This window comes from Pteronotus mesoamericanus, unplaced genomic scaffold (assembly GCF_021234165.1).
Source record: "Pteronotus mesoamericanus isolate MK-2021 breed Mesoamerican mustached bat unplaced genomic scaffold, CSHL_Meso_final contig_68, whole genome shotgun sequence".
NCBI classification, from domain to species: Eukaryota; Metazoa; Chordata; class Mammalia; order Chiroptera; family Mormoopidae; genus Pteronotus; species Pteronotus mesoamericanus.
The window spans coordinates 28,866,586-28,886,314 of NW_026555234.1; positions in this window are offsets into that span (position 1 = coordinate 28,866,586).

Consider the following 19,729-nt stretch of genomic DNA (forward strand, 5'->3'; position numbering starts at 1 on the left):
GAACTCTTAAATATGATCATCTACGGGGTTTGTCTGATAGTTACTATTATATTTTATGTGTGAACTGATATTTTTGTACCCTCAATTCTTTTATCTGGCTTTCAGGAATACATATGTTTGTTTGTTTGTTTGTTTGTTTTATGTCTCAGGAAGGTAATTCTTCATAAATTATATCAATAGGGTGTGGCATAGGAAATGACCTCACATGACAATGTCAGAGTCTGAGTTTACATCTTCACTTCCACTCTGTGTTCAAAGTGCGGATAGCAATGCTACCTCCTTCCTAGAGCTTTGGTGATAACTTAATTAAATAGGAATTAAGTAAAGTAGAAAACACTTAGAATATGGTAGCAGCTCAATAAATTTTGCTATTATGTGTTACTAGAAGTGATATCATTTCCTTCGTTATTTAAACCACAGCCAACTCTGCTGGTCAAAGTATCAGGGTCAAAGTATAGAAGTTTAATGGTAAAAGGATGGAAATATTAAGCACACTAAAGAGGGAAACATATTTGTTTCAGATTAAAATCCACTTTGTATTCCAAATCAAATTTAAGCAAGGCTTCTCAATCTATGAACTTCAGCTTTTCCGAATTTTTTTTTTAATTGGATGTTTTTGGGTGACAACGGTTCACAAAACCAGCTAAGATTTCTATGAGAACTAAAGTCAATCCATAAATTACAGCATATAACCAAAATCCAAGATTCAATTTTATGTTTTATGCAATAAGCAATGTAGCTGCAAGAGAGAAAAATGTCAGCATTTACTTCAATCTGTGATACTTCTAAGGTTCACAAAATATACTAAAGGCAAGGCTCAGATATTTTTAGTTACAGGGAAGACACAAGAAGATCCCAAAGGAATGAAGTGGCAAGTAGACTTTCACCCCTGAAAACTGTCGCTGGCACTGTACTTTTTTCAGTTGCAACATCTGATGTGCAAAACTGAAAAACTGAAAAACTGAAAAACAAGCTGAAGCCTATCTGGTCTTCATTTTATATTCCATTTCTGTAACTGCTAAAGAATATATGGCCCATACTGATTCAATTTTGTGTGTTTTTTTGTTCCAAGAGCAAAATGTATCTCAGCGATATTAATCATATTTCAAAATAAAGTTCATGCTTCGATATGTAGGTTTTACATAGTCCCTGATGCATTCTGAAAGCAGTTTTATTTTGTCTATGTAGATCTATATATGATGCTTTAAAATTACCAGGAAAATAAATTGGCCAATTGCCTGTAAATCTTGCAGAGGTTTTCTGGAAATTTCTCTCAACACTAATATTTTTGTGCATTTTGCATGATTGACACATGAAGTTCTATACTTTTCTTCTTTTATGTGTTTGTTTATACACAAAATTAGCCATACCGTTGTTTAATCAAAGCACACCCTACCTGATACCTGTGGTTACCAGCTGGTCTGAGTATTCTCTGAAAATTACAAGCTTATTCCCTCTTCCCAATACCACTTATTAAAAAATACTTCAAATCTCCCCTTTGCTTCCAGGACTATGGCTGGGAATCAAGGCTGTGTAACTTATCTAGAACCTGCCAATTGGTAACTACCACACTACATATAGAAACATCTGCAAAAACGTGTGTTCCTAACCATTCATTACCAATACTTCTTTGTAATTTTCCTCTGTTTTGCTTTTTTACTGGGCATTTTGTACATTTTCAGATGTCGTCATGAAACAAAATAATTACAAAACAGGGAAAGAAAGATATTTTTAAATTCAATGACAAATGCAAAATATTAGATTCTATGTTTCTTTCAAAGAATGCATTGCCCACTCATTTTGCCATTTTCCGGAGCCATTTTTAACCTTCCACTTTTTTGTTTGTTTCACTGTGTTCTCAGCTGTCCCAGGAAAGAGTTCTGACTTGTTTTTAATCCTCAGTATTCTAGCTTAATTCTAGGCCCCAAACACAGGTCATTTTTAACTGCCTAAGTAACATCGCCTTCCATCCACAATCTTAACATCCTCTAGATTAAATTTCCTAAAACACCACTCTCATCAAGTCATAGTGCTGCTCAAGTTACTTTTGATGTTCTAGTGACTGTGAGAAAAGTCCACATTTCTTACTCCGATGGGTTCCCAGGCCCAGGAAAAAGTGTCCTATTTTAATTATCAATCAACCTCCTGTGACATTCTTACTGTTATTATCAGAATAAGGTCCTTTGCATCCCCCAAGCAATACTGCTTATTCTGCCTCAGTGGTTCTCCTGATATTCACCTCCTCTTTTTTCCTCATCACTTCAGCTGACCAAATCCTATCTATCCTCCAGGGCCAATTGAAGTGTCATAAATCCTATAAAATTTTTCAACTGTTCCAGCTCACAAGTCATAGTATTACCTGAAATTATACTATACTTACCGTCTGACTATGTAATACAGTGAAGTTTACATGTCGTACTACATTGTTTCTTCTTTGGAACTAATGCTAGTCCGAGTAAAGTCATAAATTGCTTGGTGTCATGAAATATACTCCTTATAGTATTTTTCTTTCCTATTACCTACTGAGCTTTTTTTCACTGCTGGAAACACACTAGCTATACAAGGACACAAAGTAGACTCAACATGGTAATCTTTAAAAAAGGGGGTGTACAAAACGCAATTCTGCTAATTATATTAACGCCAATAGATAAATCAATGATTGTCTAAGAGATAGTAATGGGGCAAATCTATGTGCTGTGAAAAAGGTTAAGCAGAGATCAAATTTTTATAAACAAAATAATAGGTTAAATATACAGACTGGTAATGTTGAAATAATGTTTTGGTGATTCTCTTTATAAAGAGAAGAAGACCGCATGACTTTCATAGTTTCAAACAGTTTTCTGTCCTGTTCTCTTAAGAAGGAAGCTTTTTTATATTCTAAAATAGAAACTGAAAAAACAAACAGGTAGAATATATCAAAGCAGACGTGTTTGCCAGCTGTGACAAAGGTACCCACAGTAATTCAGAAAAGTATATGAGGGCCCAGATGAGGTAAGGCCGGTGCCCACAGAGGAAGTCTCCTTAAGATGGCATGTCAGAGTCTGAACTCAGTAAAGAGCCCATTAACATGAAGGAGCAAAATGGAGTAAGCTATGAGTTGGGAAACCATCCAAACAAGCGTGGAGGAAAAGACCAATATAGGTATTAAGAACCAAGCAGCATAAGCAGTGATCCCTAAGGAAAGGTGGTCTGACATGAGATACCAGTACCTAAGCAAAATGAAAAAGGCATCCATTCACGGGTGTGGCCCAGTGTGAGGCGTCAAGAACTCCAGGGTGGACATGATCTTCTTGCAAGCAGTCTGGTCCATCAGAGAGAAGCAGGAGTTTAAATGGAGTGAGGAAGACATATGCAAGTGGAAGAAGCCTAGCACTGGATGGCAAAGTCTGAGCAGGGTGAGAAGGTCATCTCTGGAGAGTGACTTCAAATAGGGTATAGGATCACTCTGACATGGGGTGGCAGAGTGAGAACAGGGGGAGAAGTGCATCTGTGTAGAAGACAAGTTAAAAGGGAAGAGAGAACATTGGTACATTACAGATAACATACAGGGTCCAGCAGAAGTAAGGCTTGCTTGAGTGTGGTTGGTAGGGGAATAATATGAATGTAATAATATATCATTTTAATTTAAATATTTCACATAAAATGTCATTAGGCGAGCTTGCATGTGATATTGTTATGTTACATAATTATATGCTTATGATTTTGTGATAAAATATTTTGTAATAAAAAAGGGGCATTATTTGTGACAAACCCTGTAATTCCTAGGAGAAATCAGAAAAAGGATATTCAGAATCAGAGACGACAGTTACACATATGCAAAAGGAGAAGACTAGAATGAACACTATGGTTTTAGAACTGGTATTGGTTGTACTGATGAGTACTCACAGTTTTCACTATTGAGAAATGATTATTAACACGAGTTGTGTGAGTATGTTAAACATACTAATATTTCCTAGATCTATCTATTGTATTGCTTGGAAGCAGTGGCACTCCAAAAGCAATCAATACACCTAACTGTTGGGTCTTAGCATCTATCATTCGCCACTAAAAGGAACGAGGATACCAAGAGAAATGGCTGATACTAGGTCTAAGACAGAGAGAGCACAAAATAAGCCACAAATATTCAAGATGTGGATAATTTCCAAAATATGTAAGAAACTCATACAACTTAACAGCTAAAAAAATCAAATAACTCAATTTAAAAACCAGGCAAAGGACCTGCATAAACACTTTTCCAAAGAGATATACAAATAGCCAAAAGACATATGAAAAGGTGCTCAGCACCACTAACCTTCAGGGAAACTCAAATCAACACAACAAATCTGTTAGGATAGCTATTACCAAAAGTCAAAAGACAGGTGTTGGTGAGATGTTAGGAGACACCCTGTCTGGTTTCAAGAACTGTAGCCTCACCAACAGGTGAGAGGGCCCCAAGGCCAGATATAATCAAGGAGGCCTTGGGAAAACAGGCCACTGAGGAGACCAAACCTGTCCCCCTGGCAGGGGTGCAACCCCTGCCTCCCTCACATCATCCTGCTTGGCCCTGGGAGATGGTGGGTGAGTTAATGACAGGTAAGATCCCTCAATGGAAGGGAAAACCTAAGACAGGCACAGCTGCATGGGAATCAGAGAAAAAACTGGGGGGACACAGAGAAAGGCCAAAAAGACCCGCACCCCTCAGCTCAGCTTGGATATGGCCAGGGTCCTCATTCTATCTCAAAGAAGCCTCCTTATTTCCTGGTTGCCTAGCCTTTCCCCCCACCTGGCTCAGGCTTGAAACAATACTGGAGACAGTCCTAAACTGGATCTGGGGTTCTCAGGGGAAATCAGGCCTAAAGGAAAATTCTTAAATGTATGCTTTGTTTCTCCCTCAAAAGCTATGATAGCCAGCTCATGCTGGGAAGGAAATTTACACTATTCCCAGACCTTGATCCTATACCCTTTGACGCCCTTATGTTTACCCTTATGTTATGCCCTCACATTTACTCATCCTGTCTCAGACCCATGAAAATGGACCCATGGAAATCGGTGTGTTCCTGCCATTTGTTTTCCTAAATATCATCTCTTCTCTGTGAATATTAACACATGAATGTAATGACATCACCTGCACATTCCTAATACCTAGCCTCTTTGATAACTTTTTCAATAAAAGCCTTTGGAGAAAGGTATTCGGGCTGCCTTCCCCACTGGAGGGAAGAGCCATGCCCTGCTCCTGGCAGACAGAGAACTGTTTGCAACGACTCGTGTTTACTCCCCCATCCGTGACCACCCCGGGCCGGGCTCTGCGGGATCAGAGCCCAGCACTCCCCCGACAGCTGGCCCCGTGGAACAGGGACCCTCAGATGCCAGAGCTCCGCATGTCACTCCAACAGTAGGATGTGAAGGAAAGGGAACTGTTGAACACTGTTGGTGGTAACGTGGTTTGGTACAGCCATTAAGAAAAACAGTATGGAGGTTACTAAAAATATTAAAAATAGAACTACCATATGACTCATCAATTCCCCTTCTGGGTATATATCTAAATCAGTCTCTCAAAGAGATATCTGCACCTATGTTCATAGCGGTATTATATACAAGTCAAGACACAAAAACATAGAAACAACTTAAGTGTCTATTAATGGATAAATAAAATTTCATATATATGTATATACATTTTTCTTTATCCATTCATATATGTCTACATATCATCAATATATATGTAAATAAAACAACTGTTTAGAATATGTTATAAATGATATAAAGATATGTGTACATATATTGTACACACACAATAGAATATTATTCATTCATAAGAATAAAGAAGGAAATCCTGCCATTTGCAACAACAGAGATAAACCTGGAGGACATTATCCTAAGTGAAATAAGCCAGGCACAGAAAGAGAAATACTATCATACATAATCTCACTTTTGTGTGAAATCTAAAAAATATTAAATCCATAGAAAGAGAGAATAGAAGAGTGGCTAACAAGGCAGTGGGGAAAATGGGGAGATGTTGGTCAAAAGATAGAGATTTTCAGTTTTAAGATAAGTTCTGGGGATCTACTATATAAAATGGTGACAATAGTTAATATATTTTATACTTGAAATTTGCTAAGAGAACAGATCTTCAGTTTCACAACAAAAGAGAAAAAAATGTTACCTGAAATGCATGGATATATTCATTGGCTTAACTATGATAATCACTTCACAATACACATATAAAACAAATCATCATATTTGTACAATTTAAATATACACAGTTTTTAAATTTTTCAATCATACTTCAGTAAAACAGGGAAAAAATTTAAAGGATACTACGAAGTAAGGAAGTACTCAAACAATGGGACATATCCAAAGAACAGAGGAGTCAGCTTCAGGGGGTACTGCTGCCAAATTAGGGACAATTTGAGCACAAAAATAAAACAGAAAGTCTTTTGCTTATACAGATAAAAATTAATAAATTATAAAACAAATTTCTGAGGAATAGGATATTTACATAGTTCCAAAGTAGTCTCCCACAAAGCATTTATTACTTCCAACAGAGAAAAGCATTACTTTACAAGTGAAGAAATCTATCAGATACCACCTTAATCAAGTAATCAAAGTCAATATCATTAGTAATAAAACAAATTGAAATCATGCACCGCCTGACAAAATGCAATGAAAAGAACAAAGCATTCTTTCCATGGTTTTCTGACAAAGACGGCTAATCTGAGTATAGTCATGAGAAAACAGCATATGAGTTCCTATTGAGAGAACACTGTGCAAAATAATTGGCCTGCAATCTTCAAAAGTGTCAAGGTCATAAAATTGAAAGAAAAAATTGTGGAAATGTTCCAGGCCGAAGATATGTAAAAAAAGACAAAACAATAAAATGTGATATGTGATTTCGAACTGGATTCTTTCCTATAATGCATTTAGGAAAAATGACAAAACTTAAATAGAATTTGAGACTTCTTAGGATGTATCAAAGTTGGGTTTTTTTGGTTTTGATGGAGAAATTGTGATTATGTAAGAGAATGTCCTTGTTTACAGGGTTCAAACACTAAAGTAGTTAGGGAAAATAGTGAATCAAATCAGTAACTTACAAATGGTTCATGGGGAAAATCATTATTTGTATCGGGTTTCCAATTTTTCTGTAAATTTGGTATTATGTAAGAAAATTATTAACAATAGATACTTTGAGTCCTTACTAACCAGAAGAGTCATGATATTTTAAAAAAATAAATAAAATACTACCATAAAAATACACATACTTTTTTACTGTTAACATTTCATTATATTTCTGTCCAAGTTTTTTATTCTAAACATATGTATGTAGTTTTTTAATTACCATTTATCTCCCCTTATAGCCTCTTCCACCATAAAAATACGTATTCTTGATCTAAAAAGAAGCATTAGAAAAAATGGAGTACTTCAAAAATTTGGGCCAGCAGCCAGGCACACCTTGTAACAGTGATCCCACTCCTACTGTATAGAAAGGTTCCCTTCTCTTTTTCTAGTATCATGGGCAGTATTGATCAAGAGAAGTTCTGAAAAAATGGCTGGTACAATTGATTGAAAGCTATATAGAAAAATTTTACTAAAAGTACCAAAATTTTAGATGCAAAAAGATCTCTTTGACAACCAAATCTCTCTTTTTTTCTAAACTTTGAATGAGATTTGTATAAACGATCTTATCCCAAATCTCTTTAAAAGAAAGAATGGAGCCCTGACCAGTGTGCCTCTGTTGGTTGGAGCATCGTCCCATAAACAAAAGGCTGCAGGTTTGATTCCCAGTCAGGCACACACCTGGGTTGCAGGTTCTATCCCCTGTCAGGGCTCAAGAGTGTGCAAACCCCAGTCCCAATGCTTAGGATCCCCAGGTCCGGGCTCATATGGGAGGCAACCAATTGATGGTTCTCTCTCACATCGTTTCTCTCTCTCCCTTCCTGTCTCTCTAAAAGCAATGAAAAAATGTCCTTGGGTGAGGAAAATAGGAAGAGAGGAAAGGAGGGAGGGTGGAGGTGGCGGGGAGGGAGGAAAGGAAGAAATTGATTCCCAGGTTGTCTGACTTATCTTTACCACTACTCTTGCCACATTTAAAAGGTAAGAGACTAAAAAATGACAAAGATTGATTTCTTTACTCACCTTCACCTGTATGTCACCTATATGACACCATAAATTCTGCCAGTGGATATATAAATCTGATAAATTACCCTAAACCATAAACCATTTTAATGGGTCCAATTGAACCTGGGCTATAATTAAACTTTTAATTAGGAAACTTTTACGATAATATCTCAAGAAGAGTCCTGACAAAGATTGTGCCTGGGGTTACTGTTTCCTCTGTTTTTACAGTACAGTTTGAACAAAATACCTTGTAAGCTTAGCTTTTTGCAGTGCAACATGCAGATTTGCAAAGGCCTGAAAGATATTAGGTAGAGCCTAAAAGAAAGCAATCTTCTGAATGCCGTTTGATATAGTAGCCTGCAGACTAGGATAAGAATCAAAGAGTAAACCCTGGTCATTTTCTTAAATAGTACCATAATCATGGGTCTCAACTCAACTTCTGTCTTCAGCCATCATTACTGCACACCTATACTAATCCTCATACCTGTGTTGAATTTTGCAACAGGAAAGAGACACTTAATAAACAGAATATTGATTAAATGGGCTTTTGGGTAACTTAATTTGAAGGTTATTACTTTATATAAAACAAAGTAAGGTTCCTCTTATTTTTGATAAGCAGTGGAAAATAAAATTTCTATCTTAAACTTTTCACTGAAAAAAAAAAATCAACATGCATTATATTTTCATACTCAAGGTTGAATCTTGGGTAAGGTCAGTACCAATCCTGAGTATAATTAAATCAACATATCTGGATTAATTTTTTTATTTTTCTAAATTTTATTTATTTATTTTTAGACAGAGAAGAAGGAAGGGAGAAAGATAGAGTAACATCAATGTGTGGTACTTCTCACACACCCCCTGCTGGGGACCTGGCCTGCAACCCAGGCATGTGCCTTGACTAGGAATTGAATCGGCCACCCTTTGGTTTACAGGTTGGCACTCAAGCTGCTGATCGACATCAGCTAGAGCTAAATTTTTTAATTCTAGAAAAAAAATGTTTAACCATTTGAAGAACATTACTAATTGCTTTAAACTGCTTTAACGATTCCAATCATTTATTTTCTTCATGCTTACTTAAAACTACTTCGTAGATTTGATTTTGATATATATCTAGGTCACTTAATTTAATTTAAAAATAATCTCTCTAATTTGGTCTTTTCAAAATTCCTTATCTTTCCATATTATTTTTGCACTGAATTTTTCTCTAAAATTAATTCTTATTTACCAACTGATACAGTATTAAACATCTAAATACAGTGCCTTCAATTTTTTAAATTCTTTTCTGAGTCTGCCTTAGTCTTTTTGAGCTGCTACAACAGAACAGTGTTATCTGGGTGGCCTGTAAACAACAAACATTTATTTCTCACTGTTTCTGGAGGCTGGTAGTCTGAGATCAGGATGGTAACATAACTGGGTGAGGGATAGCTTCTGGGTTGCAGACTTACTGTACCCTTTCATGGTGGAAGGGGCAAGAAAGCTCTTGGAGTCTCCTTCATAAAAGTACTAATCTTATTCATAAAGATCCCACCTCCAAATACCTTCACATCGGGCATTAGGATTTCAACAAAGGGATTTCGAGGGGACACAAACATTAAGACACTTAAATTTGCTTTCAGAATGAACTTGCCAGCATTATCTTTTTTCCTTTCCCCATATCATCCTGGAGCAGGATTATCAAAACTAGTGTGCAGAGTTTTCTTAACCCTGCCTTTACTCCATAAGTACCTAAAATGTAGAATGACAATTTCAGTGTTGCACAGTAAAAATCAGAAGAGCTGGGTTTGAATCTTCATTATTTGTAATTTAATATTAGATAAATTATACATTATCTTGTCCTCAAGTGATTCCATGTATTGCTATTCCCATTTCAGAAACTGAGAAATGAAGCTGCAAAGAGGTTCAATAACTGGCCCAAGGTCAGGCAGGTAATAGAGTCATGATTGAACACTACCTCTGCCTATCCTAAATATGTATGTTTATGTTTTTAAATTTTCTGTTCTATAATGATATCCTTAACCGTTTTGTATAATAGAATGTTCTAATCCTAGTTATCTCACTTTTTGAAGTAGTAGAGTACATTTTGTTTAGCTATGTTTCATGTTGGATATCAGATACTAGGATAAATACAAAGATGAATAAGATACAGCCTTTTCCTTCAACAAATTTACTGTCTAGAATAAAAACTGCAAAACTGGGCTTGATGATACACGAAAGAGGTTGTCCTCTCCCCACCTCCCTTTATCTCAATATTCAATTCTTCCACTGTAGGGGGACCATGCAATATATGGGAAGGCAATAAATTGTTAGATAAATTTGGTTTCGGGTCACATGCTATCATCACTGGCCCGGTCACAGAGAAATAACACAAAGGTTACCAAAATGAGACTTTTTCAAAATTGGGTTTCCAAGTCAAGAGATTTCTTTTTCATATTGGAATAAATGTATTGAATCAACTAATGGAAAATTCACCATGCAGACATCTCAATGTCTATAAGCCATGGTGAGACAAGATTTTCAAAGAATAAAGTGAAAGGTAGGGATTCAGGGACAAAAGAAGACTGATTCATTCTCTACAATGAGAATCTACAATTTTCCCAGTGGCCATAGACAAATTGCCAAAACTGACTTCAGGTGAGCCTAGGGATGTAACTAGTGTCAGTTGCAGGGACCAGCTTAAAAATGACTCTGCCTTAAAAATGACTGATGTGCTACAGTCTCTGTTGAAAAATGCATTATAAAAGAGTTACTACAGAACTATATGAATTTTAAAAAACCATGAATACTATGAAAATATTTATTTTCACAACAAATATAAATATAGTCCTTGGGGGTCAATATATAATTATATTCATTATAATTATTCACATACTTGTATGCTATGATGAGTATAAGCTCAGAAATGCAGTTTATTTTAAAAGGAACCAATGCACATGGTAAGTTTAGTTACAGCAAAGGAGTGCTGATTTAAAAATAAAAATGTCAAGATATAAACTAAAATAAAACTGAAATAAAACAAAAAAGTGTAACTAAAGATAAAGTTACTTCTCAAACAGGAATAGGCAGTATCCCAGAATCTATTTTCAGCCTTTCAGAAAATAAATAGGTGAAACCAAAAGTTCAATATGAAGAAATGCCTTTTCACAGATTTAAGGAACACTTGATTGAAGAAGAAAGAAAACCCCGATGTGTACATAAAGGAGTCCACCTACTGGACAGAACTGTTAATTGGTGTGGAAAAAAATCACAAACAGGTGTTTGTACTCTAGGCAAAATTCTTTTCTGCAACTGGAAATTTAATGGGCTTTCTAAAAACAAAACAAAACAAAAAAAAAAACAGCATTACAATCCTAACAAGAGGTAAGAATCATGAAGTCATTAAGTGCGCTTCACATCTAGAGGGACTAAATACAAATCAAACATAATGAAAAAAAGAAGGGAGAAAGGGAAGGAGGGGGGGAAATTAATTCCATCTCCTCTTCTTAATCTTCCTGTTGCATTTTGTTCATTTATATTTCCTTAGAAGCATTTTAGGGAAGGAATAGATTTTAACATGCATTTTCCATAGAAAAACATTATGTACTCATAGCTTAAGGGTATCAGGAAAAAAAATAACACACCGATTTAAGAATCAAAACTTCATTCATTCTGGTCCTAGACAATTGGACATCAGTGAGAAAACAGAAAAAGGAAAAGGCTGCCTTATATCTTTCATCTGCACACAACCTACGACCCTACTACCCAAGGCTCAGAGGTTTCATTTAAGATCATGTACATAAATCTACTTTACAAATATCCCATACAGATTTAAGGCAATCAAGCCTTATTTGACATTCATAAGGAGCAGGCTAGCAGTCTTTCCCCCAACTCTTCCCTATTCACTTCTCTCCAGCAGAGTTAACCTCTGCCCCGATCCCTGCAACAGAGTATGAAAACAAAGGCAGGGCTTGGCCTAGGCCAGGGATTTCTTCGCATCCTCCTAGACATGGCTCACTTGTATTTGGAGCTATTAATCAGGCCAGAACTAGTAGGCTGCCAACCCCTGCTGATGGCATTGATGACCAAAATGGAAGACCTGCTTGCTGTGCTGACATCACTCTTAATGACTCAAACACCTGGAGAACAACATTTCACAGTGATGATTCGAACTTCCGATAAGCAACAACTCACATGCTGCATTCTGTGCATTAGCAGTACAACAGGAGTAGCAAAGTGGTGTCCCTTAGAAGGTGCCACCAGAGCTTAGTGCTTTCCTTTGAAACAAAGATTTTGGTATCTTAGAGATGTGCCTTCAAGTAACAGGCTGCATTCCCCCAAGACTTCAATGAATTTTTCTGAGACTATAGGAAATAAACCATACTTAAATCCTGTTCTAGTTCCAGCTTGTCAATACCAATTTAAGAATAAAAGAAATTAAAAAAATAGATTATTTTCAAGTCACAAAAGTAATACATAGCAAGTCAAGTAACCATGAACAGGTTACTATATTTCTAAAGATAACAGACTACTAATTTCTTCTTAAATGAGTATATTGAAATGTTATTATTTTCTCTATTTCTCTTATTTATATTTCCTCCAATTCCCATTGCTGTCTCTTCCCCTAATCACCCTGTAGTAGGCAATTAGACAGGCATGAGGAGAGTAGGAAAGGATAGGCCAGGTAAGGAAGGTCAACAGGACAGAAAGCCTCAGGTGCTTAGCAGTGGACAATTGAAGGGTGGGGCTTCACCGCCACAGTGACCTTTCCTCCCATAGCCTATCCCTGGTCATGGGGTTTAGATCCCCTCACCTTTCATATCAGCGGTCATGCTGTTCAGACCCTCCCCTAACCTTTTTTTCCCTAGTTTATCACTAGTCCTATGGTAAACCCCCTTAAAGGAGAAAAAAGGAGGGTAGAAAAGAGCCTCAAAGAACTCCCATACAAGTGCCTGCACCACCACTCCCTTAAGAATTAAGCCCTCAAGCCAGTGAGGTTCTGACCCATATCAAATAATTTCAGAAACAACGCTTCAGGTCTGTTGACCACAAAGACAGAGTTTTGGTCAAACAAGAGATAACATCTAGGCCTCAGTTGTGGTTCAGCTCCTGCCCAGAAAAGTGGCAAAACCAGACATGGCAATGTCACAGATGATATCAGGTCCAGATGCAATGACTAATGACTCCCTCCCTTGGTGACCACCAGTCAGTAGAGACCACAACCCTGCAAGGACACACCTAGGAAAGCTAATGAATATTCTATTGAGGTCCTCCCCTGGGACCTCTCCTAAGATCCTTACCTTTAGAAAGGGAATAAAAACCTTCAGGATGGAGGACCCAGTACAGCTTTTTCTCTAGAACAAGCTAGCGCCCTCCCCTACTTCCTCCTCTGCCTACCACACGCTCTCTAAAGCACACAGGAACCTGTTGCCCTCTCCTTCCCCCAGGTGTGTATGTCCTTGCCTTACTTTTTCCTAAATTGCACGGGCCCTTCTTTTGCCTCTGTAATTGTTTCCTGAGCCCATGCAGCCCTACTGGCTCACTTCTTCTACTTCTGTGATTTTCTAAATAAACTTTTGCTTGTATTTGAACGTTGGCTCTGAATTTGTTCTTAGCCAGAACTCAGATACCAAGGTTGCTGAACCAAGGTCTAACATCTGGTGCACTTTTACCACCAATACCCCCACCAAAACCAAAAAGCAAGCACCAAAAGATAATCTTTAAGGAAGGTGAACAGCTATGTATCTGTACTAGTTGGTGTCCCTAAAATGATCATGTATTAATTAATCAAACAAATCCAGAGAAAAAGATCCATCTGGGAGAACTAGTTAAACCACTCAAAAAGTTTCTACCTCTCCATTACCCGCTACGCTTATTTTCTTCATTCTCTCTGGCTGGGATTTAACATTCTTCTTTGTCAGGTCAAGCCTTAGACCTGGAAGTAACCTGCCACCTGCTCTCTAGATTTAGATTCTTTTACTAACAGTTTTAGCAACAGACTCTTTCCCACATCCACCAACCTTGACACCACAGTACTACTTCACTTTTTTCAAGCCACAGATATTTAACACAATTTAACTCTCTTGTTTTTACTGACTGAATTCTGTTTTCCAATATTGCTCTGGTGCGCCAGAGCAGGCTTCTCTTTTCTTCGAGAAGCTGCACCAGTATGACAAAACAGACAAATGTACATTCAAGCACAGCATAATAGTAACAAGGAAAGAGTGAAGTTTAATTTCATGTAAAAGGATGGCCTTTGAGGAACAGTTCATAATGAGGACTAAAAGTCCTATCTCCTTATCTTTATATTAAGGATATTCAGGACACGAATAAAGGGGCTCTGAACACAAATGGTGCTCAATAAATATTGCTGTCTTACCCCGATTCTGTAAACACACACATAAAACTGATAAGAAATACACCAGAATGTTAACGACATTTATTTCTGAGGTGTGGGAATTTGAATAATTACTTTTCTGCTTTTTTTCTACTATTGTTTTTTTCCATTGTTTCCTCATTAATCTAGTCCGTTACTTTTATTATGAGAGAAAAAATGATTTATACAAGGAAATAAATGCCAGCAGCTTGAATGCTAGGAAATTCACCTAAGCACTGAAACCTCTAACCCTTAGCCAGCTGGGCTCAGCTCCAGAAATAATGGATCGAGCTGAAGGCAGTTGGACAACAGACTTAAGCCCACTAAGCAGAACCTGAAATGAGTCCTGAAGCATTATGTTACTCTGTGTCTGAGCAGAAAAGTAGCTTAAGTCTAGGCCTTCCTTAGCATAATACATGATATGTTTTCATAATCAAGGATTTGGCTTCTGTTCTAGTACAGATTAGCTGCTAAAAGCCGGGTCTGGCAACTGGCTGAGAACTATAATGGATTTGACTATGGATACTCCGTTTACCTATCCTAACAGAAAGAATGCTGCTCTCAAAGCAAATGGAACCCCTAGAACATTTATGATTCCTTAGTCATTCATTTCCTAGGTACTTACTCAATGTCTGTCTTATGCTGGAACATTTTAGACTCTGGATGTATAAAAGAAAACAAATCAGACCCTATTGCTTGACACATAGATCTTACATTCTGGGAGATGTAAGCAATAAACAAAGAATATAAAGAAAAATAATGCAGGGGAAGTGTGCTAGCTTGAGCAGTAGAGGCAGTGCAATTTTCTCTGACAACCTGTAACTTAAAGAGAGACTAAATGAAGTAAAAGAGCAAACCTTGTGGACTTTCGGATGAGTACCATTCTAGACAGAAGGAACAGCAAGTGCAAAGATTCTGAGGTAGAGTCCTACCAGCAATAAGTAGCAGAGCAGCTGGAGAATAGCAAGTAAAGATAAAAACTAGTTAGTCTGGAGGCAGATAATGTAAGGCTCTGGGGTCATAGTAAGGCTTTTGACTTATGAGTGTAACAGAAAATCATCAGAGAGTTTCTATTCAGAGGGTAGTAGCCTATTTACTTCTTAAATGGCTCTTTCTGACCATGGTTGAATGGATATAGGTAAATGGAGATAAGCGTAGACACAGTGGGTAGGAGGATAAAGTGAGAGTCCAGACTAGAAATGATGGTGGCTTGGATGAAAGGGGTGACATTGAGGTGGAGAGAGGTTGTCAGATTCCAAATAAAGTTCAAAAGTCTAGAACGAACAGTTTTGTTGATGTGAGATGTGAAGTGAAGAGTGACAGCAGGGGTGATGCCCACATTTTTGACCTGAACAACTAGGTGTCACCATTTATTTGAAAGAGAAAACTATAAGAAAAACAGATTTGGTTGAGAAAAGTCTAGAATTCAAGTTTGGACATGTTAGATTTAGGCAGAAAATTAGAAATGGATCTTCAAGTTGAGGCGAAAGCTTCAGCCAGATACAGAACCTAGGGAGCATTCAGTATAAGAATGGTAATTAAAAGATCACCAAGGGATCTTTAGAATGTTTCTAAAGAAGAGTGGTCCAGGGACAGAGCCCTGGGGATACTTCAACTTTTAAGGTCAGAATGAAGAAGAGGATCCAGCAGACAAGATTGAAAGGGAGAAGCAATGAGGCAATGAGAAGTTGAGAAGAAATATGCCCCCAAAGACAACTGAACGAAGTGTCTAAAAGAGTGCACTTTGAATAACACAACTCTATAAAAGTTTCCTGGTCTGATCTCTGATCTTGAAGCCTTGGAGCAAAGACATCAGCTTACGTTAAATTTAAGTTTTTTCCATTACTTTGAATGTAGCCATGTAGCAGACTAGTGAACACTACGGCATCCCATTATGGGTTAATTTGTTTGGCCCTGAGCCCACTCTTGCTTCTCCCCCTTCTCCTCTGGCCTGTGTCACCAGGGGTCACACTGGATTCAGCACAAGCAGAAGAGACCACAGATTTTTCAGGGTAACGCATCCTGAAAGCCAAGCTGGATTGTGAGCATTGTAAAACCGGGTTAAATTGCAGGCATATTATTCTGATGCAGTGAAGAGAAAATGCAGCTCAGATGTAAGTAGGTTTCTTTTGTTCCTGCTCTGTGCAATGGACCTCTTACGTATTTGTTTATTTCCTTACTCTTTCACCCTATTGAGTTAAATTTATTTTTAGCTATTGTTGAGTATCCTTCAAGAGAGGCAAATACTAAGGACTACAATGAATACATCCAAAGGCTACAAAGAATTGCTTACTTAACGCATCAATGTCAACGCCTTTCCTCTCAGGAGAGTCAAGGACTCCCTCTTGCTAACTCAGTAGTATAGGCTAAAAAGAAAAGAAAAGCAATGTCACACAAGTTGTTTGTCAAACTTCACTGATATTTTTAACAACGTTAGTGGGACAAGCCTCTCAGGAATGTCACAGGAGTTAATATATAGATAGACATTTCTAAAGTCACTGGCATGTATTTTTGTTTCTATTACCCATGATGGAATTTTTGATGCATCTTACAAGAAGTGTTTATTAGCTTGGCCATAATACAAGAACTGAAGCACCCCAGTATTAGCATAGGTAGCTAGATATTAATAAAGAAGAGAGCGAAGAGAAAAAGACATTATTAAGCATAACAACTAAGGAACATAGTCCTGCTTCATTAGGAAGCTAAAGCTTCTCACACTCAGGGGAATCACAGAAGGAGAAGAAATTCTTATGCTGGGCATACGCCCAGGAGAAGTCAAGATGGCAGAGGAGGAGATGTTTCTACTATGAGGCATGCACAATAGAAGCCAAGATGGCTACCATAAAGGCCTATCTTTCTAGCCTGAAAAAAGGATCAGATTAGATAAGAGGCACAGAACCCTAAAAGATCTAGGAAATGGACTGGTTAAGGGGAGGATCCAGTGCCAGCTTATGATAACTTGGGGAGTTGATTGGTTAGTTTGAGGAGGGCCTGGTCCATCCCTCTTACAGCCCAAGGTAATGTAACCCAAGGTTAACAAAGAGGCTCTCTCACTCAGTAACAAACACTTGCCCTGTTCATTTGTATGTTTTCTCCATAGTACTTATGTGGCCCTAGCAGCCACCCGGGGCCTGCAGAAGACCACATGGGTCTGGGAACAGTGCCAGCGAGAACACTGCCAGAAAAGACTAAGCTAACCAGATTAGGAGAGAAAAATGGACTGGACCAATGGCACAAAATGGCTGCACACTGACCCTGTTCGTGGGACAAACGGAGAAGAAACACTGGGAACCTGAGGGCAGCCTCCTAGCTCTACCCGAATAAATCTTACTACTAGAATCACATCCTCCCATATGCAGGTCTCTTGAAATGCTTTCCTCGGGGCTCTGTGAAAGAAAACCATTTCCACGGGCAAGACAAGGACACGCATTCCTTGCGCAGGGGTTACTTTGGGGACCTGCTATCAGTTTATGTGGTAAGCAGAGCTTAGAGCACGTGAAGAAGTGAATGACTCAGTGGTGCTTGACTCTTTCACCCCAAACCTTTGCCTTCTTCCCCACATGAATTTTTACTGTTAAAAAAATGAATGCATTGCAAAGAAAGAAAATCAAAGTAGCCTCCATATCTTTGGAAAATAGGACAAGAATAGGTCATTGTTATCCCCAGACCACTAGCTATTTTTGTAAGCTTTTTTTGTTTCTTGTTGCAGAAACAATTTTTTATACACAAATAAGGTCAGAGAATGCCAATTAAAATATTTTGGGGGAATTTTTTTGTATTTATACTTTTTAATATGCAATTTTAAATATTCACTGTCTTACCCAAATTTATACACACAGATTTTTTTAAATGAGGGACCCCAAAATTGTGTAAGCTCCAGGCTGCACCAAACCCACATCTTTCTGAGGAAAAAAACTATTGTTTAAAATCATAGAGCTGGAAAAAAATGATTGAAACTGGGCTTAAAAGTAGGACTGCTGTGTCTAATTTATAGAAAGAGTTCTTTCTATAGTACTATCACCATCCTAATCAATTAAACCTCAGTGTGAATGAATATGTAATTTTGGAGAGGAGAAAAAAATCTATGCAGCCTCTAGAGAAGAGTATATCATAAGGCACACAAAGAGGAGGCTAGAGGTGCTTACAGATAAGATACTCCTACCTCACAATTTGCCTAGACTTGTGTCACTGGGATTCTGTTATAGGGCTGGCTAAAAGGAATTATTTATTGAATATACATGAATATGAACTTTTGTCTTTACACTTGCATTTCTATAAATTTTATTATGGTTTCACAATCAGCCTGCCCATGAAGGTGTCTGATTGAGCAAAAGAAAAATTTGTAACATGTACTTTGTTTGTGGAAATCTCTGTATCAGAGGTACTAACTTACTTTTATTTTTAGATGCCTTGTATTATTGTGGTGATTGTGCTATGGGTAAACATACCCAGGGGCAATTTCATGACTTGCATACCCAGTATATGCAATAAATAATTAAAGCTAGTATTAGGCATGCTAATAAGTCTACAGAATTGTTTCCTAAAACAATTACACAAGTAATGTAAAAAGGCTGCAACAGGCAGAGAGGCAAGCTAATCACACCTGAGATTTGATCATTTTTCTGAAAGATTCATAGTCGCTTTGCTATCAAAGCTAGTGGGAAAACTTCCTCAGGGGACTGTTTTCCTGGTTCATTTTGTACTGTGCCACTACCACTAACCAAAAAAATGGACTAACGACACAAGGTTCTATAATAGGAATAAACCTCAACATACCTAATACGTTCTGGGCAACTGAATTATTTATTTTTTGCCAATAGCAAGCAACAGGCAGCTTTTGTTTTTATTAATTTGGTTCACCTGATATGAGTAGACAGAACTGAGGGAGGAGAATGTGCTTTATCATCTGTAGACAAATTTCAATTTTCTCTTTCAAGTACAGTTGAATGCATTTTCTTTGCTACTCAAAGACAGAAGATCTTGATTACTGTTGCAGGAATAATCTCAGCCTTTGTGTGAAGAAGATAGGGAAAATAAATAGTCTCTCTGGATGATATGTCAGTTTGTGAAATTACAAAACAAGATATATTCTTGGAGGTAGGGAAATTAAATTAAGGTAAAATGGTAGAACCATTAAAATGACAATTGAAGGCTTATTTTGTAGGCTCTGGCTGGCTTCCCAATTGTCCTTTGTCCTTGGCCTCACCCCAGGGGCACAGACAACAGAACCAGGAACAAACAAGGTCAAGACAGGGGCAACTGTCTGGAAATGCAGGTCACTCAGGCTGT